Source organism: Panthera tigris, chromosome F3 (genome assembly GCF_018350195.1).
Source record: "Panthera tigris isolate Pti1 chromosome F3, P.tigris_Pti1_mat1.1, whole genome shotgun sequence".
Lineage (NCBI taxonomy): Eukaryota > Metazoa > Chordata > Mammalia > Carnivora > Felidae > Panthera > Panthera tigris.
In genome coordinates this window covers 8,313,595-8,330,244 of record NC_056678.1, presented here as the reverse complement: position 1 = coordinate 8,330,244, position 16,650 = coordinate 8,313,595, and the positions used below count along the sequence as shown (strand labels likewise).

At 38.9% G+C, this 16,650-nt stretch overlaps 1 non-coding gene across 1 annotated transcript; it reads left to right on the top strand.

Annotated features, from left to right (window-relative positions):
- The first annotated feature begins 15,917 nt into the window (after window positions 1-15,917).
- On the top strand, window positions 15,918-16,107 carry LOC122236067. Its single transcript, XR_006214273.1, has one exon. It is a non-coding gene; the product is annotated as a U2 spliceosomal RNA (small nuclear RNA).
- The last annotated feature ends 543 nt before the right edge of the window (window positions 16,108-16,650 follow it).

Here is a 16,650-nt window from a genome sequence, read left to right as displayed (position 1 = left end):
AGTGTGCTCGCTCTCTCTCTCTCTCGCTCTCTCTCTTTCAAAAATAAATAAAACATTAAATAAATAAATATAAAGAAAATTTAACCATGTTTAGATCTACTGTTTTAATCTACATGTTTTAATCTACTGTTTAGAAATGTAGGAAGTGTTATCTAACTTCTAAGTTGTTCTCAATTGAAATTTCAAAACTCTTTTGATTGGTTTGCAAATCCTTTTGATTGCAGAGGGAGGAAGTTAAATCCTCCTTCAAACATTTAGAGTCCCAGATATTGATCTGACCCCTTTCTAGACCCTCCTGTCATCCCTTCCTCTTTTCCCCTGATCCATCCATCTGAAGGAGAACCATATATTTCTAGATTCTAGAACATGAGCATACCATGCCATTGTGGATTCCAAATATAATTTTCTTCTACCTTTAAAGACATTCCCCCCCATTTCCCCACACACTTGACCTCTACCAAAACCGACCTCATTTATCATTCTGCTTTCTTTTCCCCTCCCCCACACCTCTGCCAAAGGAATAATTTAGTTCCTGCTTCTAAGTCAATCATCATGGATCAGGAGACCTCTCTCTCACACTTTCCTTCAACTCGTTTACTATTCCACCTCTATATTCTTTTAGCTGTCTTAAAATTAGTAAATTGACCTTCCTAAGCTTGGGAAACTAATAAATACCCTACTGAATGTATGCAACACAAGACCTTTGAAGTCCATTTTGATGTGTATTAAAACTATGAAATTAATAACACCAACATCAATGGCATTAACTCTAACACTACAGAATTTCATTCAATTTGCCCTTGATTGACTCAGAAGGATTATTATAATTCCCCTGATAATATGCTACTACCTAGAAATCATTGTTACTTAATATTTTCCCATAGTCTGCCTTTACCTAGTAGCTCAATTCATCTATTTTTAAAATATTTTTGGTGATTTGTGTGCTATGCCTGGCACATAGCTGGCACTTGATAATATTTGTTGTTTGATTTGAATTTCATGATTGCCATAACTAATTCTATTCCAATATGCCAGATGCTCTTGCTATTAGCACTGATTAGCAAAGCTGAATCATGAACCATTCCAGCATGACAAGTAAATTATATAAAAGTCACACAAAAAAAAACGCAGACATTTCACTTAGGAAAAAAATGGACTTACATTTTTCTTTTCTCTGAGCTTTTACTTTACAAAGTTATGAAACTGAAAATTTGTCTGAGTTTCTAAAAATTGTGTCACTAAAACTGAAGGGACAAATTAACATGGCTCTTTTAGTTATTCCCACAGCCAGATATTTCCACTGAGTTTTACTTAGGTGAAACATGGACCAGTGGTTTCTAAAAGGCAGACTATTGGCTGCGTTATAACCAGCTGATAAATTGTTTAAAAAAAAAAAAAAAGCAAAAAACAATGCAGATTCTCAGGCTTAATCCCCTAAAAATGTTGATTCAGATGTGTCCAATGTGGGTTCGAGGCATCCGTACTATTTTAAAGGTACCAAAGTGATTGTGATGTACAGACAGGTTTAGGCTGTTAAGACTGACTCAGGACATTACATAATACTTGTGATCAATTTCTAAATGAGTCAGCAACAAACATCTTTAAAACAGGAACCACATTTTTTCTTCATTTTATTACCCACTGTGTTTAACAATGCCTTGCTCACTCTAAAGCTTAATCAATGCTTACCGATTGACTATAGTTAGAAATACCTACTCAATCATACCTTGTCCAATTCAGCTTTATTCTGTACGGGACTGAGAAAAACATCTTTGTAACAAACAGTTTTATATTTTGTCTGAGATACGAGGTTGTAAAGAAATACTCAGTGTACATCTCTCATGGCTGCACCTAAAACCTTCAGAACTTTCTAACTTACCAGAGGTGATGCTGTATGGACTGAGTCAAATCTATTGGGAATAAGTATAAGCAGTGAACTGAGGGATGAGAAAGAAAAGGAAGGTAACATGAGTGGCAAAGTTGGAGAGTGTTTCTGTGATGCAGGCTCATGGTCAGGACATTTGGACACTGGGACTGAACTGATGGTTCTACTGTGTTCTGGTGGGCTTGGTATAGAGTCATCACATAGAAGCTAAGGTTATATAACTCTTTACAGTGGGATGAAATACTAAAACCGAACCCTTGCCAAGACCTGAGTATTCTTCAGTCACATGCTTAGAATATTCAACAAAAGTGGCCCACATTTTTATCTCAGGGATTCAGGTTATCCGTATGGATCACAGAAAACAGAGCCATAAAGGTAGGCTTCATTACTGTGCTTCCAGATTTACTTCAGAATGATTCAGTTGAGTCTGTAAAGGCATATCTGCAGTCTGAGTCATTTATTCAACAAATGTTTTCTGAGCCCCTACTTTTGGCCAGAAACGATGCTAAAAATGGAAGAAACTATTACAAGTGTTGAAGATAAGCTCTTCCATAGTTAATCAACCACAGAAGGAACAGATGCATAAATAATTATAATACGTCAAGTGATAAAAGAGAAATCTTTTATCTAATGTAAAGGTATTACATTATCACCAAGTACAGAGCAACCAATTGTTTGGGGGCTGGGGGTCTACTGAGTGATGCAATGGGGAGAGAGGGGAGAGAAGCTTGTAGCATCTTGAGACATGCACCAGGAGATGCCCAGTATGTACTTTACAAGGAAGGTCTGGAACTGAAGACATATATTTGAGAGTTGAGGCCATGGCAATGGATAAGACTTCATAGGAAAAAAATAAATTAAATGCACAGAAAGAGGAAGTGGAAGTGGGGGAAGAAAAAAGGCAGACACCAAGCAGTCTCCCCCATGGAAGGAGCAGGTGAGACAAGAAGAGGTAGTCAAAGAGCCTGGGGATGAGAGAAGGTTGGAGGTGGACCAGGAGAGAAAATGGCTCCATTGTGTGTCTGGGGGTTTTAAGAAGGAACACTGGACAACACTGGACATTTTCAAAGGTGAGAGAGGTTAACAGCAGAAAGTTGTGCTGTAAGTTCTTTGAACTAAGACAAGTTTGAAGACCTTTGAAAGCAGAAGGGCAGAGTCAGAAGCAAGCCGCGTTGTAGAGCAAGGTGGGGAGCCAGGCAGCGAAGACAGTGGAGAGATGACAAGCCTTTCCAGTTGCTTTGCTGGAAAGAGAGAGAAAGCAATGCGATTGCAAAGTAAGGGGAAAACAAGGTGGAGAGAGCAGGTTTTTCTTCTCGTTTTTGTTTTGGAGTGGGTGATAGAGGTAGGAGCCACCATTTACATCGTCGAAGGAATTGCTGAATGGAGATTCCTGGAAACTCTGGGCACACTGGGGAGGCTACATAGGAACAAAGTACCCAGAGAAGAAGCCCCAGGCAGGACAGCCAGCACAGAGTCCAGTAGAGCTGGTTTCAAATCCTGATTGGCCATTTTCCTAGCTGTGTGACCAAGCAGATTCAGATTCAAACCTTTGCAGGATTCAGTTCTCTCATGTATGTCCTTAGAACAGAATCCCCCTCAGAAGCTCTGGTGCAAGGTGCCTAGCACAGTGACAACCAGGTACACGAGCTTCCCTCCCTTTCCTTTTGTTCTCGGCAGAAATCAAAAAGGATTTAATAAGAACATATACATGTGTTTACTAATCTTGAAAGAAATATGTACATGGCAACTGAAATTTACAGAAGTACCCACCCAGTAACTTTAGATTTGAAATGTAATAATGGAAAATATAAACATTTGATATTCAGAAAACCACCTGAAACAATGGAAATATATAATAGGTATCTGTAAATTTGATGAACAAATGAAAGAATGCAACTATAATTCCTACATGGCATGTTAGCACACAGAGTCTGGAAAAGACAATTTGTTAATGCTTATCCTGGCTAGGGGAGCAGGCTGCTGACTGACAGCCACAAATTCTACCCAAGATAAAAGAGGCTATTCATGGGGCCCTACTTGTCCTTGCTGATACATCCCAGCCTGGTTGGCAGATTGGTGTCCAAGGAGGGGTGTTGCAGAGGTAGTCCTGTGTGGACTGTGGATTTGCTCATGTGATCTGTAAAGTGGGTTCCAAGCCTAAGGATCTATGATATGCAGACTTTGGGGTCTGGAATATGGGCCCCAGTTTCCCCTACCCAAAAAGGAAGGACAGACAATTGAGAATGCTCTCTTTACCAGCGAAATCAACTGTTGAAATGATTATTCAGATTCCCTGATTCCCTGCCAGCTTATTCAGGCCAAGACAAGAGGGCTTCTGTCAAGTTACACGTAGGTAGTATGAGTGGTGAGCAGTTACATCCACCATATCAATCCCATTTGCAAATATGTGCAGCATTATTTACACTGCTAGTCTTCCAATGTCTAATCAAGCATATCATTCCTGAATCCAGATCTCCAACCCTACCTACAGGTTGAGCAACAATCTGCTTTTTTAGAGGCATTTGAGGGGTACCCTCCTGGGTCATCCAATGAAAACATTGTTTCTAGAGGTCTAGAGAAATCGACATATGCCCTCTCCATGAATATATCCCTGAAGACTTGTTTGTCAGATTATCTGGTACTTCAAAAGGCTGAAAAAGAAAGATAAGGCACACAAAGATAAGAGAGGCAGGCAAGACACCTGTGTGTGTGTGTGTGTGTGTGTGTGTGTGTGTGTGTGTGTGTGCATGGTGAGGTAAGAGCTGGCAAAAACATAGCCGGAGCAGAGCAACACAATTATAAGCTCTTAGGAGTGAGGGTCAGGAAGAACAAGTCTAGAATATTCACAATAGCCAAACTATTGTGGAAAGCAGTGGTGGAGGGAATCTGGAAATCCACACCTGATTTTTTCTTTTGGCTTTGAAATACATATTATATTTTTGTAGCAGATATACCTCCAGACTTTGTTGTGGCTTAACACTGAGGACAGCTGTCATCCACCAAATACATAACAGCGGAATAGGTGGGGGGGGAAATGGCTACAAGCATGCTAGATGGCAGTGGAAAATTTAGCTAGGATCCAAAATATCTCAGAGATAATGCAAAGCACAAAACTGCATACTCAAACACTAGTAAAATGGACTGTATTTGTGTGGCTTGTATTTGTGTGTGAACAAAATGCCTGCACTCATTTCAGTGATAGATGTTCCTACATTTTGTGTATGTGTTTTCATGCCCTCTCTTTCCATTATCTAGAGGTGCTTTAAAGAAATAGATCATGTCTATCTAATATTTCTTTTCTACTTTCCTTAAATACCTAATTCAGACATTATTAGAGTATAAGTGCCTCAGAACTGATTTTTTTTTTTTTTTTTTTTTTAGTAGGCTCCATGCTCAAGGTGGGGCTTGAACTCAAGTCCCAAGATCAAGAGGTGTATGCTCTACTGACTGAGCCAGTCAGGCACCCTTGTGTCCCCAAATTTTAATTTACCTCTTTATGAGCTTGCTTACCTTTATATTTTTCTTTAACATACCAGTTTTTAAATGGATGTATAAGTAATTAGGTAAGAAACAGAAGGAGACATTAATTTGCTCAGTAAATATCGTGTAAAAAACTAGAGATACCCAGGAAAATATGAGATGATCTCTACGATACTCATCACCTGGAAGAAACACAGATGGAATCAGAACCGAGTGCTACAGGTGTGCAGATGGAAGTCAGTACAGGTGTCACATGAACATGGGAAACCTAATTCTGACAGACACACACCTGTACTTGCAGTGACAGTCATCATCTGTGCAGTGGCCAGAAAGGAGGAAATATTTATTTTTAAGCTGAATGAAAGCCATTCTCCAGTTTTTATTTTATAGGAAATGTACACCACATTAAAGGCAGGAAATAATACATAAAAGGGTCAACAAGATTTGGCAGTAGAAATGGGTATGAAAATGACCAACAAAAAGGATTCCTATTTATACCACCAGTCCCAATTTTATATGATTAAATGCTAGATGATTGCATGTGGCGTCTAAGTCAAAATAAGCTTTCGTTTACAGCTACATGCCATCTGTACTACTTCCTATTTTTATAATGGCAACATGTTCGAAGAAGCATTTGGTTTTAAAAGAAATGTCATATCTACTTTTAGAAGTATTTTCCTACATAAAAGGCTGGAGACAGCAAGAAAGCTCAAAGGCATCGGTGGCTAAATAAAATTTTTCAATGAATAGAAATAAACTAAACATCCCTAACATTTCCTTAAAATGTCGTATGTTATCAGAACAAATTGAACAAGTTAATGCATTGCTCATGCACAGCATAATTTACTTGTGGTATAATGACTCAGATTTGGTGCTTGGCTAGTAAATTCAACGTCTGCATTTTTGTTCACTGCCCGGACATATTATTTTTCTGCCATACTGACTTAATCATTCATGAACAAAAGAAGATTAACATGTTCGGAAGAAAACACTTCTGCTACATAGAACAAAGGATTTTTTATTAGAACAGTCTTACAAATAGGTGAAAATTATATGCTGAAACAATAGTTAAGGAATTTCATTTATTTCACTATTTATGTTCTTCTGATTAAAATAGCACAATGATAAGAAATGTTACATGCAGTTATTTGCAACACTGGTTCAGAAGTCAGAACAACAGAAAGAATATATATGCTTCCAATTCACCTGTACAGGTGATAATCATGTAGATTGTCCATCAAACATAACGGTAAACAGAATTCCTCTTTTTCTCTTCAGATGGCCAGGCCAGTTCAGTCCAGAACCAGAATATGTTTTTGATCTGGGGTTCCAGGACTGTCTCTGGTTGTTCTAAAGGTTTTTCTGGAGGAGAGCGACCATCTGGATCTAGTCTAAAGATCACACTGGCCACCCACACTTCCCTTGAGTGGCACTGAATCCTCAGAGAAACTCTGTAAATTCCTGCTGTTCATAATTCACAGAAGGAAATCAGACTTATTTTTGTGGTAAAGAACACAGGTTCTGGAATTAGCCCCCCCCCCATCCCCCACCAGATTCAAATCCTGTCTCCACATGAACATGGTTTGGGGCAAGTTCTTTGAGATCTCTGTGTGCAAGTGTACTTGTCTCCAAAATGAAATGATAATAGTACCTACTTCATCGAGTTATTATGCAGATTAATTACATAGTGCATGTAAAACTGCTTAGCAAAATATACATTCACATATATACTTATTTAATGTACACTTTATATGTGTATAGATGATAGATACATGTGTGCATTTATATTTTTTCAGCTTTATTTCACCTAGGTATTCACCCCACTTTGTTCTTGCCAATATTATACACAAAATATTTTCTGATATTTCCTCCAACATTGCACTCCATTTTGTACTGCCCTTTCCTGAATGAACACAAGTAACCTAATAAGAAGGAGACAGAAAAACAAAGCTCACATCTTAGAAACTGTCCATTTTTTATCCATGTCAGTTCTTCTGACATTTCCCTCATTGCTTGAAATAACAAGAAGAAAAATGAAAAATAGCTTGGGTCACCGATAACGTGCTTTTCCTTCACTGATTCTAATTCTGAGATTCTAGACCATCTTGTAGGACCAGCTTTCTATGGGTTTTCAGAAAACATAAACAAACCCACATAGCTTTTATTGTCTGCAGAGAAAATCCTTTCTCTTATGAACCTCAACTTATTTTTTTTAATCTTTTTAAATGTTTATTTGTTTTGAGAGACAGAGAGACAGAGCATGAGTGGGGGAGGGGCAGAGAGAGAGGGAGACAAAGAATCTGAAGCAGGCTCCAGGCTCTGAGCTGCCAACACAGAGCCTGATGCGGTGCTCGAACTCACTAACCACGTGATCCTGACCAGAGCCGACGTCAGACACAACCAACTGAGCCACCCAGGCGCCCTGGACCTCAATTTAGTTCAAAAGCCAGGGGCGCCTGGGTGGCGCAGTCGGTTAAGCGTCCGACTTCAGCCAGGTCACGATCTCGCGGTCCGTGAGTTCGAGCCCCGCGTCAGGCTCTGGGCTAATGGCTCGGAGCCTGGAGCCTGTTTCCGATTCTGTGTCTCCCTCTCTCTCTGCCCCTCCCCCGTTCATGCTCTGTCTCTCTCTGTCCCAAAAATAAATAAAAAACGTTGAAAAAAAAAAAAAATTTAGTTCAAAAGCCAATCTGACTCTAATCCAAGATAGAACAGGATGGAAAGTTTTTGTTTTGTTTTGTTTTTAAGTTTATTTATTTTAAGAGAGAGACACAACAGGGGAAGGGCAGAGAGTAGAAAGAATCCCAAGGAGGTTCCAGACACAGAGAAGCCGGGTGTCCTGAGGGACGGTTCTGAATGCTGCATGTCTGGTGTTACCCAAACTGTCTTGCAGCTTAGCTGCAGAGAGATGTGCTCCCTGGGTTCCTTCTTAGCCTCGCTGGGCAAAAGGGGCTGCATGAATTCTGAAGAGCAAGCTGTCACATGGTGATATTAGTTTCAAACCTTTTCCAGCACAGAGCTTCCAAAATCCTTGGAATTTCCTAGGTGACCATAGCTATAAACGAGTCTTTTGTTATGTTAATGAATGATTGTTGGAAACTCCTAGGTCACTTAAGGACTGGAGCCTGGTTACCAGAGGAACCTACCACATGATTAAAAGGTTAAAACTTCGGAGTGCCTGAGTGGCTCAGTCGGTTAAGCGACCAACTTCGGCTCAGGTCATGATCTCGCAGGTTGTGAGTTCGAGCCCCACTTCGGGTTCTGTGTCCGACAGCTCAGAGCCTGGAGCTCCTTCAGATTCTGGGTCTCCCTATCTCTCTGTCCCTTGCCTGCTCCTCATGTTCTGTCTGTCTCTTAATAACAAATAAATGTTAAAAAAAAATTAAAAATAAAGTAAAAGGTTAAAACTTCTGGGAGAAGAGCGGACAGGAGATTGAGTTCAATCGCCAATGGCTAATGATTTAATCGGTCATGCCTATGTAATGCAGCTTCCATAAAAATCCAGAAGTCTGGGGTTTAGAGAGCTTCCATCAGCTCCCATAATAGTGGGGGTTTTCGCACGCTCTGCAAACAGGGCAAGAAGAACCTGGAAGAGGAGTCTCCAAGCTAGAGACCAGAGCTTGTTTTAGTCCCACTGGCCATCTTATGGTGTAAAACTTTATTCATTTTCCCAACACCATTAGAAGGGTATCTTTGCCTAAAATAATGCATTCCTTGCTAATAAATTTCTTTCTTCTGCCCCTTCCTGGCTTTAGAAAACTTCCATTTTCTACAGCTTCCTGGAGCTTTCCGCTTCTTGGATCTAGATGGGATCCTGCCTGATTATGAATCATTACATAAAGCCAATTTGATCTTCAAATTTACTTGGTTGAATTTTGTTTTTTAATCAACCCAAAGAGGGAGTCATGGGAACCTCTGGTTTATAGTTGGTCAGAAGCAGAGGGAACAATCTGGACCTGCAATTTGGGCATCTGAAGTGCAGACAGTCTTGTGGGGGTGAGCCATTAACCTGTGAGATCAGATACCATCTGAACAGAGTTGAATTGTAGGACACCTGGCTGGTGTTGGAAAGTTGCCTGGGTGTGGGAAACCCAAACAATGTGACTGGAATCAGAATCAGAACCATACAAGTCAAGATAAAGAGCTGCTGACCTAAAAGTGCTATAGAAAACTGGGATCATAAGGCCAAAAACAAGACAGTGGCCCAATGGCAAGGTTTAACACAAAATGAGATACTTATCATCTTCTTCCCAGCAGTTATCATGACTAAACCATGAAAATTTGGACTAGTCAGTTCTGGTTGGAAGAGTGCCATTGGAGGATAATTTAAGGAACCAGATTAAGGAGAAGCAACACCACAACCTGAGAGGAAGCTGTCACAAATTTGCATGTCCTTTTCTCCTCCTGACTGGGCCTGGCAGTGAACCAGTCCTGCCAGGGTTGGGATTTGAGGGGCTAGAAGTACATGTGAATTGCTTGAGAAAGCAAAAGTCAGGAAAGCTTAGAAGAGGAAGTATAAGCCATTGTCCCTTGGAGAGAGTGAGAACCCAGCTCAGTGGCAACAAATACCAAGCAGGGGCTTGAAGCCTCAGTGAGCCAGAGTTCAAAGATGGGGTGAGAGAGCAGGAACAAGGGAGGACCAAATGGAATAGGATGATTGCCAGGAAGGAGCCAAGCTTCCTTTCCAAGCAAACAAACTGCCAAAGGCTCTCATGCCCCATGAATCTTCAAGACTAGGTCAGCTGCAGGGTGTAAGGCTAACAGATATGCAGAAATCAAAGACAGTTCAAATTAAACATCAAATTCAAAGAGTCTGTTAATATGATATCTGAGCCTTGCTTCAAAATAATGGGGAGAGGACCCCGTGTGTACAGACTAAACAAAACTAGCCTTCCCAACAGTATGGTATGAGAGCTCTTTTTTCATTCAGGTTACATCATTCTGAATGGAGATGACAGTAGCTAAAAATTAAACACATTCATGAGAGGTATGAGCTAACATTGTTAGTGAGGAAGGAAACATCCTGTAATTCAAAATTTCCCCTCAATTTACATCTACATAAGAATAAGAGAACATTCAAGGAAGGAACCATCTTTATGCAGAGATTGAGAGCAAAATCATAACGTTTCTTTCCTAACACTGACACTTTTAAATAAAGGACAATTCTACCCTTGAAGCTTAAGGTCTTATTTTTATAGTTTCTATTACCAATATTCTATACTATCTTACAGCAGCCCTGTGGGAGAGACAGAGCAGTGCTACTATGCTTATTTTATGGATGAAGAAAGTAAGGCCCAATGGGATAGAAGACCTTGTTTCAACCCAGCCGCCTTCATAAGTAAAATAGTCAGGACTCTTGAGACTTAATTTGTTGGCACCAAATTCAGGCCCTCTTTGCTATGCCATTCTACTTGGCCCAATTTCATGGGATTCTTCTAATTGTCAGTTGGTATCCCAAATTGGTACTTTGCCTTGCTCTGTCTTTCCAACCTTGACCTAATAAATGATTGAAATGTCGTTTTGCAGTACAGCTGACCCTTGAACAACATGGGTTTGAACTGCGTGGGTCCACTTATCCATGGACTTTTTTTTTTTTTGCTAAACACAGTACAGTCCTATAAACGTATTTTCTCTTCCTTATGATTTTAATAACATTTTCTTCTCTCTAGCTTACTTTACTATAAGAATACAGTAACACATATACAAAATTTGTGTAAATTAATTGTTCATGTTATCAGTAAGGCTTCTGGTCAACAGTAGGCTATTGGTAGTTAAGTTTTGGAGGAATCAAAAGTTAAATACAAATTTTCAACTGTGTGGGGGTCGGTGCTCCAACCCCCGTATTGTTCAGTGCTCAACTGCATTCTGGTATGCCGGAATATCAGGCTATTTTTTGAAAATCCAAGTATCTTGTGGTATTTTTCTTAGTGTAGTCCCATTATTTCAGTATTTCAAAAATCTAACCTCTGAGTTATGGACATTATGACACATATCCAGAAAGTTCTATACTTCATTTACATTTTGTATTAAATAGAGGTGACTTGCTAGAAATCTCTCTCACTGCATCACTTCCCTTTTAAAATCTGTTCAAAAAAAAGAAAGGAAAGAGAAGAGAAAAGAAAAGAAAAGAAAAGAAAAGAAAAGAAAAGAAAAGAAAGACCTGTTCAAAGTATCCTTTGGTTGCATTAATTTCAATGTTCTAAATTACGGATGAAGGTGAGCACTTTGTATTTCCCAGAGCTAGTTTGGGCCCAGTGTCCAGAAGTCCCTGATGGAATCTGGATGGGGGTGAGGGTGGGGATAGGGAGTTAGGAAGGGGCCCTGGGGAATATGTAGTATGAGGGAAGGCATAGGGTGAGGAGAAAAAGAAAAGATAAGGAAGCTCTGGATTAAAGGTTCCTCCCTTTCTTTCCTGAGAGCACCAAACCCATTTTCATACAAACAGATGGTTCTCCCCTAGGATAATTTATTCTAACTTCTTCCAAGCTTACCCTTTCTAGAAAGATTTAGGCTAGAAGGGCACAGGAACAACAGTCCTTGGCTCTCTCTCAAGTTCATGATTTTCTCATGACAAAGTGTAGATGACGACACCATACAATTATTTTCTTAAATAGAAGACTGCCAGTAATACCAACATTTGTGCCAGTATTTCAGGATTAAGAAAATGTAAATATGGCCAGTCCTGTTATTTCTCTCCAGTGTTGCAGTTACTAAGCCTCAGTCCTGGAGCTTACCAAATCGACTCCTATGGCTCCTCTCATGGCCTCCCTCTGCATCAGGCCACCTGCCAATGCTGTCACATCCAAATATCGATGGCCCTGATCACAGTTCCCAATGCTTGGCAGCTCTCTGCTGTTTCCACTGCTACAGAGTGGATACTGCTCCAGTAAGAAATACTCCTGCTCTGGGCAAAACTGGGATTCTGGTATAACCATCCTCATTCTCATTCTGTATACCTTGGTACATATAATGCAATGAATTTTTGTGAGAGCAACTCAAATTTCCATTAACAAAGGACGGGTCGATTCATTTATAGTACATTCACACAGTGCATAATTATAAATCATTAAAAGAGTGAGTTACACTTGTATGTACGGACATGAAAAGTCAAGCTGGACTGTTCTGGTGAAAAAGGCAGGTCTGAACAGTTAAGCCCATTCATGTAGTTAAACATATAATCTCATTCATGTAACTGAAACTTCATAACCAGTGTTCTGCCAGGCTTCTATTTCTCAATCAAGTTGGTTTTCTCTATGTCTTTACAAAAAGAGTTCTGTAGAACTTATTGGTCTGCCTGAGAATACTTAAATGCACATAAAATTTACTTAGCACACAAATAGATATAGTATCCGATTTCTTTAAAGTGTAAAAATAAATTAGGAGGCAAACTATGAATTGAATCCAAAATAGTTTTTTGGCAGGGAGGAAGCAGGCTGCCAGCCAGTGCAGTGATGCTAACTTCAAGGAAGCCAACAAAGCGAGGAAGTGTCTCTAAAAGAGTGAAGCCAACTGCTCCGTCCATAAGGCGACTCTTCCCACAAGGGACCAGGTGCTCAGTGTCCCCATCGTGATAACAGCAACACAGCTGCCCTCTTTTGTTAACAGTCCATTACTGAGTCATATTCAACTGAATCCAGTGGTTCTCTCACACCCTTTCTCTCCCCCTTCCTTTTATGAAGAGTCAGTGACAATTCTTTAATCTCTGGCTGAGGAAAAAGAGGAAGCAGGTCAGAGTGATCATTGGCCATTAATTGCAGCTTTGCTGCTGGAAAAGGGGACATTGGTACCCTCTTTTCAGTAGCTGCCACTGCAGCAGGCTGAAGGATGGGCCACATAACTTGACCATCTCACTCACAACACAAGGAGGTATTTAACCTAAAGTTCAAGGTAGGAGTCATAATATAACAGATTTCACAGACACTAATGTCCATTAATGTTCAAGCTTATTATACATATTTTATGATTTGCTTGCTAATTTTCTTAATGACTGCTAAGAACTTAGTCTTTTTTTTTTTTCCTGGTAAATTCTCTCTCTCGACACCCACCCCCAATTATTTTAAAATAGTCCTAACTTTTACTCTGTATCCAAGTGTTTATTCTATCAATAATGTTTCTATGTACAACAAAAAGTTATACAGCTTTATTTGTTAGTGGATTCTTACTTTACTCTTTAAAAATGAAGACAGAAAAAAATGTAAATGTGTTATTCTCACATGTTGTGTCTATATACCTGAAAAACCCAAGATAATTAACTTAAAAGCCATTATAAACAAGAAGAAAATTCAGCAAGCTGTCTAGTACAAAATTAATGCAGAAAAAAACCAATAGCTTTGCAGTGTGCATATAATAATTAACTAATAAATATTTTAACCCTATTGGGAAACAAAAGCAAAAAGAAACTATTGGGACCTCATCAAGATAAAAGTCTTCTGCACAACGAAAGAAATAATCAGCAAAACTAAAAGAAAGTCGATGGAATGGGAGAAGATATTTGCAAATGACATATCAGATAAAGGGTTAGTATCCAAAATCTATAAAGAACTTAACAAATTCAACACCCAAAAAGCAAATACCGGTGAAGAAATGGGCAGAAGACATGAATAGACACTTTTCCAAAGAAGACATCCAGATAGCCAACAGGCACATGAAAAGATGCTCAATGTCACTCATCATCAGGGAAATACAAATCAAAACCTCATTGAAATACCCCCTCACAATGGTAAGAGTGGCTATAATTAACAACTCAGGAAACAACAGGTGTTGGCAAGGATGTGGAGAAAGGGGAACCTTCTTGCACCGTTGGTGGGAATGCAAACTGGTGCAGCCACTCTGGATAACAGCGTGGTGGTTCCTTAAAAAATTAAAAATAGAACTAGCGTACAACCCGGCAATTGCACTACTGGGAATTTATCCAAAGGATTCAGGAGTCCTGATTCAAAGAGGTACATGTACCCCAATGTTTATAGCAGTGCTATCAACAATAGCCAAATTATGGAAAGAGCCCAAATGTCTATCAACTGATGGATAAAGAAAATGTGATATATATATATATCACATATATATATATATATATATATCTCCACACACATACATAAATACATACATACACACACACACACACACACACACACACACACACACACACACACAAATGGAATACTACTCAGTGATAAAAAAGAATAAAATCTTGCCATTTGCAACAATATGGAAGAACTAAAGGGTATTATGCTAAGCAAAATAAGTCAGTCAGAGAAACACAGATATCATATAATTTCACTCACATGTGGAATTTGAGAAACTTAACAGGTAATCAAAGGGGAAGGTAAGGAAAAATACGATAAAAACAGAGAGGGAGGCAAACCATAAGAGACTCTTAAATACAGAGAACAAAATGAGGGTTGATGGGGGTGGGGACAATGGGTGATGGGCAATGAGGAGGGAACATGCGATGACCATTGGGTATTGTATGTAATCTACTCCTAAAGCCAAGACTACACTGTATGTCAGTTAATTGAAAATAAATAAATAAATAAATAAATAAATAAATAAATAGCATGAGGCTTCCAGCTTTGTTCCTTTTTCTCAAAATCATTTTGGTTATTCAGGGTCTTGTGGTTCCATATGAATTTTAGGGTTGTTTTTAATCTATGTCTGTGAAAAATACCTTTAGGAATTTGATAAATTGCACTGAATCTGTAGATTTCTTTGGTTACTTTGGATCTTTTAACACTATTAATTCTTCTAATACATGAACATGACAAAGCTGTCCATTTATTTGTCTGTTTAAATTTCTTTCATCAGTGTTTTATACTTCCTAGTGTATAAGTCACTCACCTCCTTGGTTAAGTTTATTCCTAAGTATGTTATTCTTTTTGATGCTATTGTAAATGGGATTGTATTTGTAATTTCCTTTTGGGATAGCTTATTGTTGGTGTGCATAAATGCAACTGACTTCTATGTTGATTTGTGTTCTGTAACTTTGCTGAATTTGTTTATTAGTACTAAAAGTTTTTTTTCTGTGTGTGTGTGTGTGTGTGTGTGTGTGTAATCTTTAGTATTTTCCATGTATAAGATCATGTCTTCTGAAAATAGAAACAATTTTACTTCTTCCTTTCCGATTTGAATGCCTTTTCTTTTCTTGCCTTATTGCTCTGGCTTGGACTTTCAGTATTATGTTGAATACAGGTGATGGCAGTGGGCATTCTTGTCTTGATTTTAAAACCTATTAAAATGCAATAGTAATCAAATAGTCTACTACATGCACATAAAGAAATATACAGATCAATCAACATAAGAGTCAAGAAACATACAGATACTTATGGGGACAGTTTTGAGACATGAATACTTCAAATCAATGGTAAAGATGAATTGTCAATAAATTAGAGAGTTTTGGGGAGCCATCTAGGAAAAAAATACTCTGGATTACATCAAAACAAATTTTAGCCGGATTAAGTATACTAAGGGGAAAAATGAGATAATGAAAATACTGGAAGGAAATATGGAAGAATTTTAACAGCAGTCTCAGACTTGGGGACCTTTTAAAACCTGACATGATGTGGCTTCTCAGCCTTTTAGCTAAGATCAAGCATACTATTTGTTCTTATCAGTTTAATCTCTGGTATGTCCTCTACCCAAGGGCAGTATATCAAACGGATTTCTGGAGCAGGAAATGGAATAGGAGCTTGCTCTGTCCACTCCACGCATCAATCCGGAATTGCAGTACCTCCAGTAATGGTGTACCCCCTCAGGGGAATAAAAAAATAAAATAAAATAAAGACTGATAAAACACACAAAAGCCATATAAGAAAAAAATCGATAGTTTTGCTACATAAAAATGTTAAATTTATGCTAATAAACTCAGGGAAATTATTTTCAACATATAAAAACAAAGGGCTAATTTCCATATTCACAAATATCTACAAATCGTTAAAAAAATGCCTTACAACTATATGGAAAAATGGGAAAATGGGCAAAAAACATAATCAATTCACCAAAAATACAAATGGTTTTAAAATAGGAAGATGTGAGGGGTGCCTGGGTGGCTCAGTCAGTTGAGTGTCCAACTTTGGCTCCTGTCATGGTCTCATGGTTCGTGAGTTCAAGCCCTGCATAAGGCTCTGTGCTGACAGCTCAGAGCCTGGAACCTGCTTCAGATTCTGTATCTCCCTCTCTCTCTGCCCCTCCCCCAGCCATGTGTGCACTCTCTCTCTCTCTCTCTCTCTCTCTCACACACAAATATAAATAAACATTAAAAAAGTTTTTAAGTAATATAGGAAGATGTTGAAGTT